The sequence below is a fragment of the Diadema setosum genome, chromosome 11, assembly GCF_964275005.1.
Source record: "Diadema setosum chromosome 11, eeDiaSeto1, whole genome shotgun sequence".
Taxonomy (NCBI): domain Eukaryota; kingdom Metazoa; phylum Echinodermata; class Echinoidea; order Diadematoida; family Diadematidae; genus Diadema; species Diadema setosum.
In genome coordinates this window covers 26899503-26922190 of record NC_092695.1, presented here as the reverse complement: position 1 = coordinate 26922190, position 22688 = coordinate 26899503, and positions in this window count along the sequence as shown.

Sequence of the window (22688 nt, the reverse complement as noted above, 5' to 3'; positions counted from 1 at the left end):
AGTCAATTAGTCTAATAACCAGTCAGTCTACTGCCAACTAGTCTACTGCCAACTGGTCTACTCCCAACTCGTCTACTCCCAATTGGTCTACACCCAATTGGTCTACTCCCAACTCGTCTACTCCCAATTGGTCTACTCCCAACTCGTCTACACCCAAGTGGTCTACTCCCAACTCGTCTACTCCCAGCTAGTCTACACCCAACTTGTCTACTGCCAACTCGTCTACTCCCAACTCGTCTACTCCCAATTGGTCTACACCCAACTCGTCTACTGCCAACCCATATCTACTGCCAACTAGTCTACTCCCAACTGGTCTACTACTAGTTATATATATATATATATATATTTTTTTTTTGTTATTTAAGTTTACTTCATCCATTTTCTTTTTTTCCAATTAAATAGGTTGAACACTCTTGGTGCCCCATTTGGTTTAAATTGTTATGTTCTAATTATGACAATTTTTTAGGAAAAAAAGATAATGTCACAGTGTGAAAAATTTGCTGTGTTATTTTTGTGTTGGATGTGTAATTTATATCAGAAGCAATCATGCAGCATTTATATGTCCAAACTTCAACACTCCATCCATTCAACTTTGATACACAATCATAAGTATGGTAAAAATGAAAAGGAACACATTAGAAGTACATTATCAGTATTCTTTATTCTGTGTGCCACATACTGATGTATGTAAACGGTTAAATGCACAAAAAAGGTTGAAACATATACACAAAAATATGATTCATGCCAATATATAGCTACTACTAAGATGAATAATTTACTTGCCTCCAATGTACTCAATACACGTTTCGCGAGGAACCCTAAATAAGCATATATGTCCAAACTTCAACACTCCATCCATTCAACTTTGATACACAATCATAATAATAATAATCCATCCAACTACACGCCCACATCGTAAAAACTAGAATAGTCTAACTGTCTAATATTCCTCGCGAAACGTGTATTGAGTACATTGCAGGCAAGTAAATTATTCATCTTAGTAGTAGCTATATATTGGCATGAATCATATTTTTGAGTATATGTTTCAACCTTTTTTGGTGCATTTAACCGTTTACATACATCAGTACGTGCCAGACAATAAAAAATACTGATAATGTACTTATAAAGTGTTCCTTTTCATTTTTACCATTCTTATGATTGTGTATCAAAGTTGAATGGATGGAGTGTTGAAGTTTGGACATATAAATGCTTATTTAGGGTTGGAGTTGGGAGTAGATCAATTGGGAGTAGACCAATTGGGAGTAGACGAGTTGGGAGTACACCAGTTGGGAGTAGACCAGTTGGTAGTAGACCAGTTAGGAGTAGACCAATTTTGAGTAGACCAATTGGGAGTAGACCAATTGGGAGTAGACCAATTGGGAGTAGACCAATTGGGAGTAGACCAATTGGGAGTAGACGAGTTGGGAGTAGACCAGTTGGTAGTAGACCAGTTGGGAGTAGACGAGTTGGGAGTAGACCAGATGGGTATAGACCATATTGGGTATGGACAAACTAAGGGTTGGACGATATGATAACTAGACAAAGTGAATGTAGACTGAATGACTTGTAGATGAGGTGGGAGTAGACTAACTAGTATTAGACAAAATAGATATTAGACGACATGGCAAATAGACATTGTGAGTGTAGACGATTTGGCTATTAGATCAATTGTTTTGTAGACGAAATGCTCCTTAGACGAGTTGGGTATTAGACAATACGGGTAGTGGGCAAAGTGACTATTAGACAATATGGGTACTGGACAAAACGAGTTGTAGACCAAATGGGTATTAGACTAATCGGTAATAGACGATATGCCAGTAGACCAATTGGAAAATAGACATAGTGGCTGTAGACGAGGTTACTATAAACCGTCGAAACTCTCGCACCTCGCCGGTGTGCGAGTCCATTGCTCTCTGCTTGCGTGTGCTGAAATTTATAGCGAGCTGCCTTTGCAAAGGCTAAGATTTCACCAGCTAAATATTAGTTTTTGTTCGAAGCTGGAGACACTTCAAATCGCCTGCCAAAGTGAGATGATCTAGGGTTGGTCAATGTCATTATTTTCAGTGTCATTACAGAGGTAGCTTGAAATGTCATCCCGCAGTGTTTATCGTCCATATGAAACATTGATTTCATCTCAAGGGCCACGTATTGTCAAGAGGAAAGCGTCAAGACTATTAAAGTGCGATTACCCTGTACATGCGGCATACGATTATGTTGAAAAATGTGCTTAATGTTATATTCGTTCTGCATGCACGTCAAAGTTTATTAGTCCCAAGTCCTAATTTTGTCCTTAGCCCGTTTGACTAAGGCTTTTGGGAAATACTCGACGACTCGCTGTTTTCCAATCTACCAAGTAATCCTGCAAGCATTTACGATCAACTGGTAATTATAACCCTCTAAGGTGTATCCATTGCTCTCATAGTTGTATTATCATTATCACCTGCACTGTAGCAATACAACCAGTTCTGCTGCGTTGGTATTACATAATAAATTGCAGCAGAGAGCCATTAGGAAAAGGCAGACTCTACTATACCTATGAGAATTGGCATCTGGATAGAATGGTATTGACGCAACAATAGCCTCAACGGGTAACTAACTACCAGTACGCTAAAGTAAATGATAAGTCAACCTGGCCAAGGACACCGAAAGACTTTGAAGAACCACAAAACTGCCTCGCACAAACGCTATGACAAATCACTGACCCAAAAATGTCGTTTTAACATGATTAAAGCACCTCTTAATAACACTTAAGTGAGACATTATCCCTGCTGGAAAGAACAAAGTGTCCCACAGTGTGTTCACAATGTGTTCATGTAGTCACCTTTGTGAAAACGCTCGAATGTAATAGTGTGAAGATGATTTTACGATGTGGTGTGCTTTTTCATAGAGAGTTCACATAAGAATGTTCTGTTTTGAAACTGGGAATTGATGATTCACAATGTGTACACAGTACTTAAACGCTCGAATTTGTGAATAGAGATTTTACATCGTGTTTCACATGTGTTTCACACTGTGGGACACTCCATTCTTTCTAGCAAGGATATCAAATGTCAAAACTTTCCACTGAAATATCTACAGCTATCGATTTTTCCGGCAGTCAATCAATCTGATTGTCCAATTTTAAATACAGACAGGCTCACACCTCCGTAAATGACTATCTACCAATAACGCCACATAAATACAATGTGCCGAACTTCACGCCACGCACGTTTACTGCATACCTTTTCACGACGACAAGAAGTATCTTGACGATGCTCATCTAGTTCATGAATCCGTCATCTGCATCAAAGATTTTTAAAGAATCTCTCTTTCAATACATCATCTGATATTTGAAATTTGTGTCACTCTTACGTGAAATTCGGAGGCAGTAAATCACGATAATTATTCCTCTTCAGATTGAAGATGGGAGATGGAAAGTCAGAACAGAAGTTGGAACTTGGCACTTCTCACCGACAGTTCATGCGATAAATGTCATTTCACGTTCGATTGATTTTCAGATGGTAATAATCTTTGAAAGCTATGGGGAACCCAAGAATGAATCGAAATTTGAAAGAACTTTTTGAATTTTTAATGGGAAGAGCGACAGTAGTTACAATTAAAATTTATGACCTATAATACATTATTCCGATAGCAGATTGAATTACCTACAGCTGAGATTTAGACGGAGTTGGGGTGGGGAGGGGGTGCGGAGCAACCCCTCTGGAAGAAAGATGAAAATATGTGGTTTTAAAAACCCCGAGGCTGGGAACTCAAATCATAACAGATATGACAGTGCACCAAAAATCAGGGCACTCGGGTGAAAATGAAGACTGTTGGCGTGATATCCATGTAGACAAGGCTAATATGTGCATTGATGTCAGGTTGAACCAAATCTGACGAGCTGCCGGGGCATGATAGGTATGTCATAAATCATGAGAGATAAACGTTGCTTATGTTCTTCTTTTTACGGTATTGTTCCGTTTCTTCTTTTTTTGTTTTCGATTCCTGCATAATTTTCAGCAAGACATCAATGGGATGCGCGGTGGATACGTCCTAATTTTGACAAAGCAATACTGATGACGACGCGCTCGAATTACAAAATTTCGATCAATGAAATTCAGATTTTATTCATGAGACCCATCTTTGTTGACGCTGAAAAAAGAAAATGATAAGGACAAAATACGAGACACGCCAAACTCTTCTCTTCTTCTCGATGCAATCTTCAGAAATACAGCTCAAATTATAAATGTATGTGGGTTTTGAAGCCAAGACGTTGAGAGAAATTGTATTGCAGTACCTGAAAGAGTTGAAGGCATTATTTAACATTTGCAGATGAAACAAAAACCCAGCTTTAGTGCTTCAAAATAGTTCTAAAATGTGAGTTGGGAATAGAGAAACCAATGCGAAAATTTAAATCAGTATAATCAATATTGTTAAATATACATAATGTGAACAATAGTGATGATAAAAAAATTCTAGACTAAACCGTCTACAGTTATGATTAATTGAAAAGGATGGTGATATCTCTTTATATTTTCGCTTTTATTGCAACATTTTTTTTATGGTAGGATGTTTTAGGATACAACTGACCTATACATAATGCATTATGCATCAAATGTAATATCTCGAACATTTTTAAATCACTGCTCCCAATGGTGTAAACAGTACCTGGCCCGTCTACATCGAGTACGGTACGGGCATGGGGCGTGGTTTTTGCTGTGTAGGGTGCGCCAAAATGAGCCATGTCTGGTTCTGTTACAATATCACTTCCCCGCTGATAATTTTGTTACAAGATTAATCTTCTACTGATGTTGATTTTGTTGCTCTTGATTTTGACATAAGAATAAAATTTTGGGTGATTTTAAACCGAATTACTGATTATTTTTTAACAGAACCAGACATGGTTCCTTTTAGCACACAACCCAGACCGCAGGTGCCCGTACCGTTCTCGGTGTAAACGCGCGCTTAGCGCTATAATAGCGCTACTCCATGCATGTTCCACTGGACGAAATTTAGCCTTGCATGCAGTTATTAAACGAAGACTTACATATACGCTTAACTCAAGTTATATCACACAATGTAATCTTCGATGAAACTACATGTATATGATAAACTACATGATTCATGGAATGCCCACTGCAATCATCTAACAAAATTAGTACTTAGGTGATACATCAATTTCATATTATGTATATATTATATTATATATTATGTAAGCGTGCCGTCACTTTTTCTCCCTCTTTGTCAACATACATAGTACTATCGAATAGGTTTACTCTCGAACATGGTGTCGTGCTTCTATTCCATGTGTTTACCGAATTTCTTTTCGTATGATCCCTGGTAAAAACAAACAAAGAAACAAACAAAAAACAAACAAACAAACAAACAAACAAACAAACACTGTAAAACATCGGAATCAAATAAATCATCTAGTTTCCACACACCACACATTCTGCTCTACATTCTAAACTCTACACTTTTTTTATATTACCCAACTTCCCACAACCTACATTGCGCTAATGTTTCATATTATGGCTGAATCTGTATCTTCCGACTTTAAAGGTCACTGTATTCCGCCCTCATTATGTATAATCTAGAAAAGACTCCACATATAATTTAATATTTTACTTTGCTCTCCATAATCTAATAATGCTAAGGGTGAAGGCATAATATCGTATTATGACCTAAAATCATAGCCTTCGGCTAGCTCTTCCCAGGGAAGTGTTGCTTGCTAACTCTCCTGGGCCAGGTCAAGAAAATTTCACATAAGCTTTCACTCCTCCGCAAACACCCGCTCTAACACCTGCATGAATATTATGAAGTTGCAGTGTGGAAGTGAACTGTTAACCCATCGAGCCCCTCAAAAAACCACATTATTCATATGGTTTGAAGCTGCATGCATCTCTTCATGATTGTTAAAATTCCATGGAGTAGAATAAAACATCACTTTCATTTTAACCCCTTTAACCCCTTCATGAAAACTAATTTGATTATATTACATGATAGTCGAGAGTGACTGTCTCATTCTTTTTGAAATAATGATAATAATAATTTGCACAATGCACCGCTGCACTATTTTGTATTATTTTTTTCTTTCTCTTTATCTCCACCCAGTGAGTGGTGACTTGAGTACATTCCCTTGATTTGTTTAATTGTTTAGATAACTATGTCTGAGGCCATTATCCACGTCAAGCGTTTGCTTGTGGTGATGGTCGCCTGTATTTCTGTTATACCTAGAGTGGTTTAATTTGTCTTTTAAACAGCTGGTACAAGTGATTTTAAGTTTGCATCTGCATAAAATAACACCTATATTGTCTTCATTTTGCATTATCATTGAATAATGTTGTATACTAGTATTTGAATTAATCACTTACCTGTTTCAACCATTAAATTCAAATAATACTGTTCTCAATTAAGATGCTGAATTAACATTACATTACATTTATGTATGAAAAGTCATGCTGAAATAAAATTGATCGATAAATCAATCAATATCTAATTTCATAACTGTTCCTCAAATTGACAACACTTTTTTAAGATTAAAAGTCCTGTTAATCTCTCAAAATGTCAAATGTTTGTAAATTTTTTATACCTCACTTTGTTCAAGTTTGATGAATTCAAACAGCTCAGGTAATCTTTCTGCAACATGTAGTGAAACACGATTATTTCTCTATAATAGCAGCGTTTCCTGAATACTTGAGCGAATGATGAATGTGAAACTGGCCGAAGTTTTTAGTCTTTGTTTTAGGAAATGAAAGAAATATGTAGATCTCCAACTACACAAGGTAACAAGTACCATATTCCAAGAACTAGACTATTGCAAAATACTTTCATCAATAATTACCCCACAATTTGGAGTTCTTTAGATACTGAATTACATCGAACCCACTGGTTTTATACATTTACAAGTATAAGGTGAAACATAAACTGCTTGTCAGAAATGGACAATAAAATCGAATTGAATTGATTGCTTTGAATTGAATTGAATTGAATTGAATTGAACAATACTTTGAGAGTACACTGGTTACAGCATAAATTACTGAATAATTCAAAATGTGTAACAGTGATTTATACTGCGCGGCATGGTTGTTGGGCAGGTAGACATGGCCTCTTCTCCAATTCCTTGATTTTCATGTTTTCTTTTCTCTCGTAGCTGGAGGTACCCACGTTATTTTATATTCGATGAGGTCATGAGGACGTCATTACGGCGGTGTCGTCAGTACTCCTCTCTTTCTCTTTCTATCTTTCTTTCACGTCTGTCTGTTACGTGTAGGGGTGTGTACGAATGCCTGTCTAGGTGTGCTTGTGGTGGTGGTGGTGGTGGTGGTGGTGGTGGTGGTGTGTGTGTGTGTGTACACTTCATTTCTGGGGACCTACCCCAACAAACACCCACATTATCTGAATTTTCAAGTATAAATATGCCATATTCTGGACTGAGTTAAGTGTATTTTGTAACTAACTTTAATACAATTTTCATTTTGTTACACACGATGGTTTTCAGATTTTTCACATTTGTTGTTGCTTTTTTTAATCTGTAGATGTATATGTTGGGAAAGTAATATGTGGAAAACTTAATGAATTGAAATAAAATGAATGATTAAATGAAAAGACAAGATGGGTTAAACAAGAAACCCTCAAGACGTCTCATCACGACACTTCTCTCTTATTTTTTTCGTAATTCATATTTTGGTTGTGTTTTATTTGTGCTTTTTTTTCAAATCACACATAACAAAGAATACATACATTAGAAAGTAACATTACACGACGCATAAGCTTAGCATACTGTCTTATAAATTAATTCAAAGTACATCCACATTAAGAACATGACAGTATTCAATGTATAAGACGTGTAGCATAATATCACGAAAAAAAAAAGGTTCAGAAGGAAATAGTGACAATAACAGTTGTAAACTATTTAAATGATGATTAATTGTTCATTCAGAATATGTCATGTCGTTACGATAAACGAAATTTAGAAAGAAAAGGGGGACTTAAGTGAAATGATTTTAGAATAGTATTGTGCATTTCTAGACACTGTAATAGCAGAAAAGCAGGAGACCGCGATCATAAGCAGCAACTTGACATGGATCGAGGCCTCGGGGTAAAATTCGAAACTTAAATTCCACTTACATAACTGAACAACGGACGTGACTACAAAACAGAATCAATGATCAACTCCAAAATATCGCAGTAATTTGTGAGGTAAGCAAAAATAGAGGGGAAACTGAAAAAAAAAGAAGAAATAGCTATCATTTTATTTGTTTCAATAGGCGGTTTTGTTTGTTTGTTTGTTTGTTTGTTTGTTTGTTTTTACTATACACTGTAATACTGTGCTGAGGTGAGTGCTTGATCATTATCAAGACCTCCTTATACAATGTCATCGAGGTGTTGCCAGGCACGTTAATATAAATGAAACATCCTCGAGCTGTTTCTAAATATGATAACAAATTCCAATCTTCTTTTCTTTTTAGCGATTTCTCAATGGTACTTCTTTGTGTTCCCTCTTTTTGTGCCTTCCGTTAATTTCGTCATTCACACGTGCATCCTCCACATAATTAGTCCCTAACATTTCGGAGACAGCGCTCGCCTTTGCGTAATGGCAAGTTTGTCTAACATAATTATTTGTTCTCAATACAAATTGGATTTTTTTTCTTGTTTCTAAGAATTACAATAGAGAATAGCCAGAGGTTTATTATAGAAAGGATTGCTTGCTTGCTTCGTTCCAGCGCTCCTGATCGGGTAGTCAACATCTTTGCCATTTCTAATGAACAACAAAATGTAAACTTACTTCCAAAATACAATGATTTTTTTTTTTTTTTTTTTAACAGAGATACGTTTTGGAAGAAAAAAATAATTCAAATGCCTTCACACTTTCTTTTTTTTTGTTTTCATCTTATCGATAATTGTCTATACAGGTTTCTTTTAGTTGAATTTCTAGAGTATTTTGACATTAACACAAATGTATTAATTATTATTATTTATTATCATTATCATTATTAATGGTATCTTTATTCAACAAATCATTGATCACAGCCAGAGGCTGAATTACAAATGATTTTACAAAAGTGAAAAATATACATACACAGTATTACATAAATATACAAATGTAAAATTACAAAATCAAAATAACACGCAGGCTCACACAAAACAAGAGCAATTCGAACAAGAAAGAAAACTCTCAGGCACTGCATACACAAAAAATAATGAAAGTTTGAATTGACGTGGATCGCTGACCCTAATTCATGAAGATATTTTGTCTAACCAACTTCAGAAATGAAAACTAGCTTTCATTCACCTTTGCAAAACATACAGGATTTAAAACACAACAAATGGAAACAATAACTAAGATGGGGGAATTACATGCTGTCTTAATTCAACATTCCAGACTACTTCAATTGATATGTTTTACTAATTTTTGCCGAACTTTCAGCAATATCTAAATCTGGACATTTTAATTGACACTTTCTACCCTATCTCAAGTTACTTAACTCATTTTGGAACATTGTATTCTGTGAGTGAATACATATTTCAGTTCGAAACATCCGTATACATACACAGAGATAATCCGTATATCGCTTTGGCCGGCTAGTACGGGGGGGGGGGGGGGGCAACTTTGACAGGTAGGGCGAATGCGGTCCGAACAGATAGACTTGTGTATACAGCTGTTGGTAGGGGATATTGCCAGGACGTGTTTTCATTAAGGAATATGCTAAATCACTTCCGCTCCGGATGAACGAAATACCGTCCATCACTCGCAAGCTCCCGGCCCTACGACCCTCTAAAGTCATCAGGAACGGGAGACTAAACGATCGATATCTAAATGGGGCATAAATATTTTTGCACACAGGAGGTGCTTCATGGGGGTAATCGAAGGCCTGGTGTGGGATCTCGGGGACCTCTTTTATTGGTCTTTATTTTCACCTACTGCAGAATCCTTCAGGATGAAATCATTACAATATATATATATATATATATATATATATACATATATATTATACACTCAACCAAAAAAGTAAGTTCCCCCCTAGCATTTTGGATATATCTCAAAGAGTATTTTACCGATTTTCATAATTCAAACGGGAATGGATAGGGAATCTTATTACTCATAACATGAATGGCATATCATTGCTGGTGTGAAAAATGCATTTTATGTCAAAATGAATGGAAAAAAAGTTGCATTTTACTGATTTGCATTGACTTTTACACAAATAATCAAACAATCACTCATGATTCTGAAACTTTGCTCTAGGTTTCCTTATGGCATTGGGCGAAACCCCTAGTCTCCTGGCCACCTCCTTAACAGGAACCCCAGCTTCAAGGAAAGCTGTAGCTCTCCTTTTTTCAAAAATTTGCAGACGCGGCATGATGCAAAATGGCCATAAGCACATTAATGTGATCAACCCAAATTGGAATTAAAAAGCACATGGCTTCGACTAACAATTTCATATTGAAAAGTCCTATTGTTTAAAAGGTATGCATAACATCTGTTTAATAGGGAAGCACAGTGTACCTGAAGAAATTCCTGAGAATTACATAACAGTTTAAAAAGGTAATTTGCTATCTTGCATAGGAAATGTACACAATATGCTTCATTTAACCTTAATTGCAACTTTTTTCTATGCATTTTGGCATAAAATGCATTTTTCACACCAATGATGATATCTAGTGGCAATGATATGCCATTCATGTTATGAATAATAAAATTCCCTATCCATTCCCTTTTGAATTATGAAAATCGGTAAAATACTTTTTGAAATATATCCAAAAATGCTAGGGGGGAACTTACTTTTTTGGTTGAGTGTATATATATATATATATATATATATATATATATATATATATAATACTAATAATAATGATAATGATAATAAAAGTAATAACAATAATTTCATACTCAAAGATAAAAATAAGGGAGACATTACGGTCATAATTACTATATTATATAAGGGAGACACTGGACCTTGAGGAGACAATTTGTGTCTGCTTATAGTTTTCAACTGTATTACTAGTATATCACTGGAGTGTAATAATATATACTAATATACGTCTACGATTACATCCAACTCAATAGAATGTTTTACTGCTGATATTGCTTAATACACATTTCCCGCACACTGTCTCCATAAAGCTAGATCAAGTGTTTTTCTCCAGTAATCAAAACAAGGGAAGGACGATAAATGAAGGACTGAATGAGAATCTGCACGGAAAATGTGACCTGGAAAACGCTTCTCAAAGTCACATCTTCTACGAGATCATTTTTCGCCTTCAGAGCCTCCTGCCTTTGCTCTGTCTTCACGTCATTATTCATTTATTACTGCGCGTAAAAATTATGATGTATATATGCTTGTACCATTGTGTGAGTTTGCTTGACCTGAGAAAAAAACCGCCATCTCATTTCGATTCCCTGGTCAAATTACGCCTCTCCCTCATGCGTCCATTTTCTAAATAAAGAAAAGCAAATCCTCCTGCAATTTCAGGAGGACGATGGAAACCTTGAGGCCAGCCTGATAGTAGTCGCACTGCATTTCTGGGTTTTTTTAAAGCAGTTCTAATGACACTTGCCCTTTTGTTTCTACGTAATAATGTCCTCAAAAGCAAAAGGGATCGTTCTCATGTTCAGTCCATGTTGTTCTGGTCTGTGTTTTCTCACTACTCGTGAGACAAGGAAATACGGGTGGTTAGCTGTATGAAATTAACACCATAAACTTCCCCGGCCACTCATGGGGATGCGTTTTGTTTTTTTTTTTTTTTTTGCATTCGTTTTCTTTTCAACATGCGTATACTTACCAAGGCACGCGGGAACTCTACGAGTCCTCTTCCATGCCTCTTGGCTGGAGCAATGAATTTCAAATGTCAATACACGTTTGCAACCTCTCTTCTGTAGATCGATGGTGAAACGCTTAAGTAAATACATGGCCATCGTCTCCCATTCCATGCTAGTAAGCACCGACGCGACGCTCTGGGAATGGTGCCAACTCAACGTAGTAACATGAACAAGACAGTGAAGTGGCTGGCTGCATACAAACTATACTCACAGCCAAAAGCAAGATCATTACAGTAATTTATTCTTGTGGACAAGCGCACTGCAATACGCACAAAATATCCTCGAGAACCCCTTTTTAATAACAAGCACTGCTTCCTCATAATCCGGCGAGTAATTACTCCAGAAGAATCATTTCATAAGCGATGATGGACTTCGGGTACATCCACTTTGATTTGCCAGAACAGTATCTCGCATATATCTTTGATTAGTGTAAGGCATCCACCCCAGTTCAGAGTTTGGAGATTTCAGAGCGGAACAGAGAGATACAGAGAGCGTATGGTGCGAGAGAAAGAGATGAGGGGGGGGGGGGAAGAAGGGAGACAGAAAAAGTTACAAAGGGGATGAATATGAAAGAGAGATAAAGGAGCGAGAGAGAGAGAGAGAGAGAGAGAGGAAGGAAGGAGTGAGGGGAAATGGAGGGAGGTAGAGAAGGGTGAAGATGAGAGGAAGAAAAACGAAAGTAATGTCGGAATAGATGGAAAGAGAGGGAGAGATATTCAGACAGATTGTTTGGCAGAGAGAGGGTAGAAGAGGTATTAAGGTTGAACTTTTTAAGCCATTGACTTGACAAAGCCCTATAGGCGAAAATTCGCTTAAACATGTCTTTCACGGAGTTTCCTTAATTTCTACTGTTGTGAACCAATATCTTCTTGGACTCTGAGCACTAACCTTTTGCTGTTATATATATATATATATATATATATATATATATATATATATATATATATATATATATATATATATATATCTTTTAATGATGACATCTTGAAAAGTAAGAGGTAACTACTCATCAAACACCAAGTATTGAGTCTCATTATATACATCGTATCTTTTCTTATACTTCACTGCTCTACGGCTCTTTGAGCACTCCAATTACCCATTCCTGTCGACCTACACCCGAAATAATAACTGCTCAAGTATAACCACCACACTGCTTAAAGTGTCACGGGCAAGCATCATCATTACTTGAGATGTATAAGACAGGAGGCTATGATATCAGTGATGATTAAATCTTCAGTGTAGACATGTGCCTGACAAAATAATGTCAGTTGTTTTAACCCCATCGAGTAACATGATTTTACTTTTCGATAGCGTGACCAAGAAAGTATCACACACACCTCCTTGATGTAACGTAATTTGCTGTGTTTGTGGTTGTTGTTGTTTTGCCACTGGATACATTGTCAGTGTGTTAATGTTGTCTTTAGTCTTGTATTGCTAGATTCGACCATCAACTTGCATACACATTGCCTTGTTTACCATTTTGAAAAAAAAAATCTTGTTTGAAAGGAATTTCTTTTTGAGAGAATATCATCTAAGAGGTGAACTTTAAGTTATCTTTCTATCTGCAATTATTTCCCAGTACGAAAAGAAAGACACCAACCCTCGTTAGTCTTTCTCAGAACCCAGGGGCGTAACCTACAGCAGCGACATCCCTAACAACACGTGAAATCATGCATCTCGCCCACGTCACACGTGTTTTGTGCTTTCGGCCGGAGGACGAGTCTTAATCACGACGAAATCATTAGCGCGTCTTATCACTATAATGACCCGTCCGTATACACAGACATTGTTAGAGTGGTATTTTTAGGTGCTCAAGGCGTGGGCTGACCAGACTGTTACCTTTATTTCTGGATAGTTTCGCATAAACAACTAAAAGTAAATGACCTGTACTGAAGACGCATGGTCAGGGCCTTCCCCCCCCCCCCCACACAAAAAGTAAAATAAATAAAAAAAAATCTACAACTAAAAATGGAAAAAATATGAATAAAAGGGAAAAAGCCCTCGCACAAAAAGGTATGTCGGAAAGCGTAATCAGTAAAAGGCGTAAATTGTCGAAAAATTTGCCAAAGGCAATTTAAAGAATGTGATTGCACATCGCCTCTTGGGATGCACACGGGCGTCTTATCAAATGTTTGCTGTGCTACAGCCGTACACAATGGTGTGGAATAAAGGATGGATAAGGGTTCTGCTATCATCACCACATCATTGTCAAACAAAGTCCACTGGAGTGCGGAAGAAACGTGTTCAAAATAACGGATGCCAAGACAAAAACTGCATTAAACTTACCCCCTGTCTGGATCTCTGCTCATGAGCTCTAATCAACACAATAAAGAGCTAGATTCTCCTAGTGATGAATGTTAAGATGACAAACTCCTTCATTGCATGTCCATTACTATTTACATCACGTACAATATTTTTGAGATTACTGAATAAAGCCCCCCTTGTAGCCCCCCCCCCCCGCAAGTTTTTTTTTTTCTGTTTCTCAAGACTAGCCCATACGGCATGCCGCTTTGTAGCCTTGCTTATTACAAGAAAAAATAGTTGCGTTCAGATTAAGTCAAAATGCATATATGAAGTGAAATATACCAAAGTTCTAGATAATTCATCTGAAATCGGCTTACCATATTCATGAGTTAACTGCAAATGTCTGATTAACAGATTTTTTTTTCTCTTTCTCTTTCAACGCATGTACATGATAAAAACCAGGTAAAGTAATCTGTCAAGTCAAAATTGTGTGCTGGATATTCTTTCCTTTTCATGATTTCTTCTACCCTACCACGAAATGAATCCTTAGCCCCGTGTGCTTCCATAAATTTTACTTGTTTGGCGCTTTGTTTTGTGACGGAACAATTATTGGTAGAAGTTGACACACTTTTTCAAGGGGCAGAGGTTAAATTTGAATGATTTGTACCTAAACTCTACACCGCTTGATCGAGAGATAAAGCCGTCTTGATTTTTTTTTTTCAAATTTAGCCATGATGCAAACTTATGCATCACCTTCTCATCAGAAATTTATGTGTCAATCCTTTCCCAGCAAGATTCAAGCTTCAGGAGATCCACCAAAAGGCAAAGGGTAAGCGTCTTGCCCCCCGCCGCCGAACGATCTTAGGTGGCCTTACTTCAAAAGAGTAGCTTTGCTGGTATTACCTCTACCCTTCCACATGTCCCTGTCCAGTAACAGTAATGTACCTCGGCCAACAGGGAAATAAACGACTTCTTGAATAATTCATGCATTGATGCATGAGTCAAAATTCAGAGTTCCTGTCTTTTCTTGTTTCTTTTCTCTCTTTTTTTTTTTTTTTGGGGGGGGGGGGCGGTGGTTGATACTCTACATCATCATCCTCAACACTCCAACGTGGTCAAGTCAAAATAAATGAATGAATGAATTATGAAATAAAAACATGACGTGCTCGCCGGATTATTAAAGTGTGGTTTATAATGCCAGTGGCGGATCGGGGGGGGGGGGGGGGCGCATGGGGCGCGCGCCCCCTTTATCTTTTTTTTCCTTCGAATAAAATAAAAAAAAAAAAAAAGAAAGGGGGCGCTGGCGCTCCCCCCTTTAACTTTCGATTGTAGTGGCACCATAATATTGCGCTGAAGCCCCCCCCCCCCTTTTTTTTGTGCTTGTCAGCCAATAAAACTGGAAGTGGCACCAGAAATCATTTTATTTTTTTTTTTGCACCCCCCCCCCTTTACGGAATTCCTGAATCCGCCCCTGAACGCGCACGTTACCTGTCTGTATGTATATAGGGTGCGCCGTCGTACGCGTACATGATATTGGGGATACAATCTCAAGGTCTTACGACCGACGATATGAGGAAAATCGGGAACAAAGTTACATCCTTAGAAAATGCTAACAATGATCATTATGGCTATTGTATCATTACTGACTGACGGAGAGCAAGGGCGTCGTGGATGGGTTGGGGGTGGGGTGGGAAGAGAAACAGGTGGGACGGAAAAAAAAACAGCAGTGAAAGGATGCATGGGAAGACTTGAAGACTTGTTTGTTGAGTGACGTTCACCCTCTCACAACGCCAGACATTAATGACACTTATATATGGTTGTAAACAACAGGCTGCCAATGGTAATGCCAGAGTTAAAGGTAGGGGATACCTTTTACAGACCTCCCAAAATGCAGCAAAATATTAAATATGAACCTCAGGGGACTTGTTTAGGCCACTGCTGAGAAATTTGGAAGTCAACAGTTATCTACAATTTGAATAATGCACAAAACTCAACTACTCAGTAGTTCTGTGTGTCAGCCACACTTAAGCCTTTTTGTTGCAGTCTTCTGTATTTTTTTTATCTATAAACACAAATCTAAAAGTATAAGAGCTGATGTAATAACATATAGAGTGTGTGGCAAGAATGTATATAGAAATGTTTTGATGTTTTGAAGTTTTGATGAACTTTCTTCACAAAATATACATGATGGACACACATGCAGTGCATGGTTCTGCAAAGGTAGCCTAGTAATGTACTGGAATTTACGGAGAGCCCCGAAAAAATTAAATTCAAAATCTAACGGTCAATAAAAATGTACTAAATGTTACCTTCCACTTTCAATACTTTATGGGAGTTTCTAAAATGATACTCTCTTCAACATACCACTGTATTTATACAACTCTTCATTTAAGACATGCAAATGGGATTCCCTACCTTTAAAGGATGACCTAAATATGTCTAACGCCCTCAACGGTGCGGCTGAAGACAGGCACCCAAATAGACCTGGCACCCTCGGCAACCCCGCTGAATTGACAGATTGCGACACGGATCGAACTTTGTAGAAGAAATCACGGAAACCGCTGGCCTCTGCTGTGTACCTACAGGATTGAATTATTTACGAATTTACATACTTTACAGGCAAGCATGGCGGTCGACGTTCATGTTACATGAATGTGCATTTCACACGTAGACTCGCACAAACATCCCCCCCCCCCCGTTATGGTAACGGTATCGCCCAATCAAGTCCCCACATAACCTTGAATAACATGTCTAACACATTGACATGGAAAAAAAAAGAAAGGAAGTTTCTTTTTTTTTTTCTTGTGATACCAGCATTTGTTTTGACGATTGCAGTGGAAATTACAGTTTCTTTGCGTGCTCGGGGAAATATCTGATGCCTGCGGAGTTCACAGAAAAAGAACATGCAAAAAGAACAGAAGTATTTTTTTTTTTTTGGGGGGGGGGGGGCATATCACTTTCGTTCACTTTCTGTATAATAACTGATTCTTGTTTGGATGCCTAAGTGACTCTTTATCAGAAATAGCAACAGATAGAATTGATAATTCTTGTCAACTATTCTGTCTGAGCCCACTTGACAGTGGTGCTAAAGGATTTTCTATGTTTTTCAAGTCATGAATGCTGACGTGACCACCGATTCGGCAGTATTCTTAAGCGCTGCAAGAGTAGTAAGTGACCTGGAAATTCTGGAATGGACCGATTTCCGAACGATGGTGGTTCTTGACAATCAAAAAGCTCACCCGAAGCTTGCCTGACAACAACTAATGCGTGTGATGTAGATTGTACCTAAGTACGGGAATGTCTTTTAGCACTAATAGATCTGTTGAAATCGCTTGTTGATAGTTGCACATGCACAATGTTTGTACACTGATATTATGGGTAAAAGGCCGACTGACTTGCCTAATCGTGACCTCGAGAAGACACGTTCGCCGAGTCTATAATGTCCTGCATGGATCCTGGTACGAATCTATTTAGAATCTCTACAGCCCTTGTGAGGAGAAGCCTTCTATATGCAATAACGAATCGGTAACCAAATCTATTTGAATTTTCAAGGATCGCTTGTGACACGCTCCGAGCTCAGCAACAGAGATTTTCAAGACGCCAACCCGATCTCACAACATCGGACGTTCGGTTGCCGCCATCAGAAATGCTGCTGAAAGAAGCAGGCGGATCAAATCGCTGATTATAGGGTATCTGGATTTTAAAATATCAATCATTTCAATGCAATAAGCTGATTATGCATACTATTGAGAATCGCATTTCATTCATAGAAGTCTCCAGATTTTCAACAACGCCACTTATCTACCCGCAGTAAGTGGATCATGAATATGATGCATTCAATATTGTGGAACGCCTCCTCGCAACATAAAAAAAGAGTATGCGTGCTGTAAGGGGTGTCGGGTTTTATCAAGGAGGTACTTACCTCTTCGCTTTGCTTCAGTGACAGTGATGATAACACTTGTAAATCACAAGTGCTTTCAGCTCCATGTATAGATGAAAAGGGAACGAATGAAAACGGCAATAGTCATTATTATCGAAAGAGAGTTTAAGGCTTTTACCAGACATATTCCCAAGATTCTTTTTTTTTTTCATCTTTCATCATACATTATTATTTTGTATGAAGCTTCTCGTATAAATGCTTCTTAATGAGGGTTTTTTTTTTCTATCTACCACTCTGTAATTCACGTTCGTAGTTGACTTCCATATCGTAAATGGTAATCATTGCTTTATTGTGTGATGCTTCGATTCTCCCATCCCCCACCAACCTAATAGAGTCCCCTCTTTCTATCCACTCCGCGTATATTACCACAGTAATATCGAGTATAATAGGCTCTTGTAATTCTTTAAGCTGTTGACAACTTTTGGTATGTGTTATCGTTCATACTTTTTGCCGACGATTCAAATGTTTTTTACTCACATGAAGACCCAAATATTCTTGTGCAGACAGTTAATTCCGAATTAGAAAATTCATGTGAGTGGATAAAAGCAAATAAGTTGTCTTTGAATATCCAAAAAACAAAATATATGCTTTTTAGTAACACTTTAGATAATTTAGATATGGACATTTGTTTTGGTGACGCTGTCTTAGAAAGTGTTCCCCATATAAAGTTTCTCGGTGTTACAGTTGATAACAAACTTTCTTGGAAATTTCATATCGATAATGTTTGCAAGAAAATTTCACGTAACATAGGTGTTATCAATAGATTAAAACTGTCTATTCCTCAGCATTCGCTGTTAACATTGTATTCATCTTTGATATTGCCTTATTTAAATTATGGAATTTTGGTATGGGGAAACACGCATCAATTATTATTGGATAGGATTCTACTGTTACAAAAGAAGGCTCTTCGCATTATTTGTAATACTGTCCCATATTCTCATACAGATCCTTTGTTTTTTTGATAACAAGATTCTGAAAATTAAGGATTTGTTTTTATTACAATTAGGGCAGTTTATGTATACTTATAATAATAATTGCCTCCCGTTTGTATTTAACTCCATGTTTATGCGCAACCGGACATACAATAGATACCCAACTAGACAATCAAATGAATTTCATTTACCTCTGTTAAGAACCTTGTTAGCTCAACAGACTTTTATTTATGTAGGTCCAAGATTCTGGAACTCCCTTCCTATGGATATAAAAAGTGCACCTTCATTGAATTCTTTTAAAACGAGATTGAAAATGCTTCTTTTGAAGTCTTATAATGTAACTGAATGTTTTTAATTTTGTAATATATTTTGTGAGCACGATATCATCTTCTCTTCTTTGACTGAAAGGCTGCGTTCTCTTGAGGTATCACTTATTTTTACTACCTGGTAGTATTCTATACGTGCTCTCGTTCATTCGTCCGCACAGCTGAATCTCTTCCGCTGGAAAGCTGCTCGACAATTTGTCACTTTCGAAAACACCTGGCTAATTGTCTCTGTGGGCTTTCGCCCTTGGTGTATGCATCAACAAATTTTTGGTTTCTCTCTCTCTTCTCTCTCTCTTCCTCTTTTCCCTGTTTGTTGTTTCTTTTTTTTCTTCACACTTTTGCTTTCTTTTTTTCTCTATTCCCCGCTTCCCCAGTTTCCCGCACTCTTTGTAGTTGTAAGTTTTCACCCCATTTTCCCCCTTTCCCTCAGAGGTATCCACATGTTACAAGCTTAGTCTTTTGAGTGGGTACCTCCACTTTTTTCTCCTCAGTGTGTATATATAGAGTGTATGTATCTTTATTTTACTGATCATGTAGACAAGAATATGTTGTTAATCCTGTCTGGTTATATATATTTACAACGAGTCGCATGTCAAGTTCATAATATTGTTTCTTATACATTCTGTTGAAGAAAGAAAGTGAAAATAAAGTTTGAATTTGAATTTGAATTTGGTATAAAAGGCGCATACACTCCCGTTATAACGAAGTCCTCGGGACAGGTTGTTTTCTTTCTTTATGCCGATATTTCGTTATAGCCAAATAGTTAAGCATAGAGAGGATTGTATATTGGGACCTGAATTCTCACCTCGGTGTAACGAGAATTTCGTTAGAATGGTGTTCGTTCAAACGGGAGTGCACTGTACAAAATTAAAATAGCATTACTAAATTTGCTTACTTGTTTAATCATTTAAGGTTTGAACGAGAGATACGAATACCTCGCAGGTGGTACGTGTCAAGTAAGTGGTTTTAGTTTGTCCTGTAGTTGAAGACAGAGAATATCTGGATAATCACGTTCGCCGATTCTTCTTGAGCCCGTTCACTTCTCGCAACGCGCTGGGATGCGCTATACGCATCAAAGATAATTACACAGATTAAGCTATTTCAGACGAGGCGGCAGCAAAGTGCGAGAGCCTAATCTATTCCAATTCACGGCTTCTTTCACAATAAATGCTGATCCACGCGGCAGATCATCACCTATAATGAGCAGGGAAACTATTTTAAGACGGCGGGACTAGGGACAAAATTGACAAAGCTAGAGGGTGGGCAGCGGGACTGATGCCGGATCGCTACCGGTAATAAGAGCCTAGCTCGCATCAGGACACGATGGGTAACCGGGGAACAGAGAAGAAGGACCGCCGATGCACCACCAGGTAACATTGTTAGATGATAACGGGCTGAAATAAGCAGATGAGGGTCATAAAAGTCTAAAAGCTCATTGCCGCGGTCTGTTGATAACACGCGTGGCATTGCATTTTGTACGTTATTGCCGAAACAGGTGTCTACGTTAAATGTACTTAGCAGGTAAGAAACCTTCTCCATAACTCTCTCTCCCCTCTCTCCCTTCCTTTATCCCTTTCCCTCTTTCTTTATCTCTGTCTTCCTGTCTCTCTTCTCCTTTCTCTGCCAAGGTGAAGGCGTGGGAGTCCTGTCAGGGACGAAACACAGGGTAATTCATTTTCCCACAGAAGCTAAAAAAATACAGATGGTTTTTGAACGATCAAGAACGTAAAACATCTGACAGCGAGTGGTTTTGTTAAGGATCAACCTACTAGTACCAATAGGAGGCACCGCTGCAAGCCGCACGCACCAACAAGAGGTTAGTACACGCGCACGTACAGAGTTCCAACATTCTCTACCATACTTCCCTCGCAACATATTACATACCAGTGCCACCTACACACATAAATTTTGTAAAGACACGTTCGCCGCAGTTTTTGCTCACGTGCTTCCCACGTTTTGATTCGAATGGCGCGATTTTCAACCCATGTTCCAAACTACTAATAATAAGTCCACGATGCACTCTATGTTAATCAAGTATGTCAGTGTACTTTGCAAGTCTATCTCGTCTGAAAGACTTAGCATGACACTCCTTCAATTATTTCCTGCTTGTCATTCATGTCGAGCTGTTGCCTGCTTAAAAGTAATGGAACGCCATGAACCCACTGCCCATACTTGTTGATATTTTGTAACATCGCACCATCCTTCTTCTTCTTCTTCTTCTCCTCCTCCTCCTCCTTTCCTTATTTCCTTCTCCAATCACCTCTTAATTCTGTCCCTCATTTCTTTCTCTGCTGGAAAGACCACAGTGTCCCACAGTGTGAACACATTATGAGCACAGTGTGAAATCCTTTCACACTGTTAAATTCGAGCGTGTTAACAATGTGAACACATTGTAAATGATCAATTCACAACGTGAAACAGAACATTATATACATAAACAGAACATACTATACATGAACACTGTGTGAAAGCCACACCACAGTGTGAAATCATCATCACACTGTGAAAATTCGAGCGTTTTTATATAGCAGACTATGTGAACACACTGTGAACACGCTGTGGGACAGTGTGTTCTTTCCATCTGGGATGCGTTCTTCTTCTTTGTTTTTTTTTTCCTTCTCGTCGTTTGCTGTGTATTCTGCTTTTCCAATGATGACGGTCGTGCAGATTGCAACGACATCGTACATTTATTTTGTGCCCTGAAAAAAAAAAAAAAAAAAAAAAAAAAAAAAACCTTCCCGACACCGACTTCAGCAATATTAAATCAAATTGCTGTCTCCATTCAGAATATCCCAGTAATCTGTCTCATTTCCACACAAATCAATTTCGGCACACGCCGTACCTGGAAGCATTCCCATTGATCACACGTAAATGGCACTCCAGAATGCTACCTGGGGAGGGAGTTCCATTTATTTTACCAAGGGCAGCGAGTGTTACATTCGATGGTTTCAAGGAATGTGTTGCTTTAAGAAATCTATCGCGCGCGAAGAGAATGCATGCAAAATGGCTCTCTGCATTCTAATAATCCAATGAAACAATAACTAACAGAAAGACGGCATTCTGGCCCGAATTCACGAAGGTGGTACAAATGAAACCATGGTTTAAACCATGGACAAAAACCATGGAGCGCCAAGTGTCGCCCTTAATATTTCTTTACGAAGTTGGTCATTTCGTCGACAAAATGACCGTCTCGTTGACGAAATTATCATTTCGTGGACGAAATGTCCATTTGTTACAAAATGTTGTCATTTGGTTGCAAAATAATAATTTCATCGACGAAATGACTGATTTCGTAACAAAATATTCCATGCGACACTTGGCGCTCCATGGATTTTGTCCATGGTTTAAACCATGGTTTCATTTGTACCACCTTCCTGAATTCGGGCCATTATGTTTGGCCGCGCTCTGCTCTTTTTCATTTTCATTTAATACAACTCTTGCGG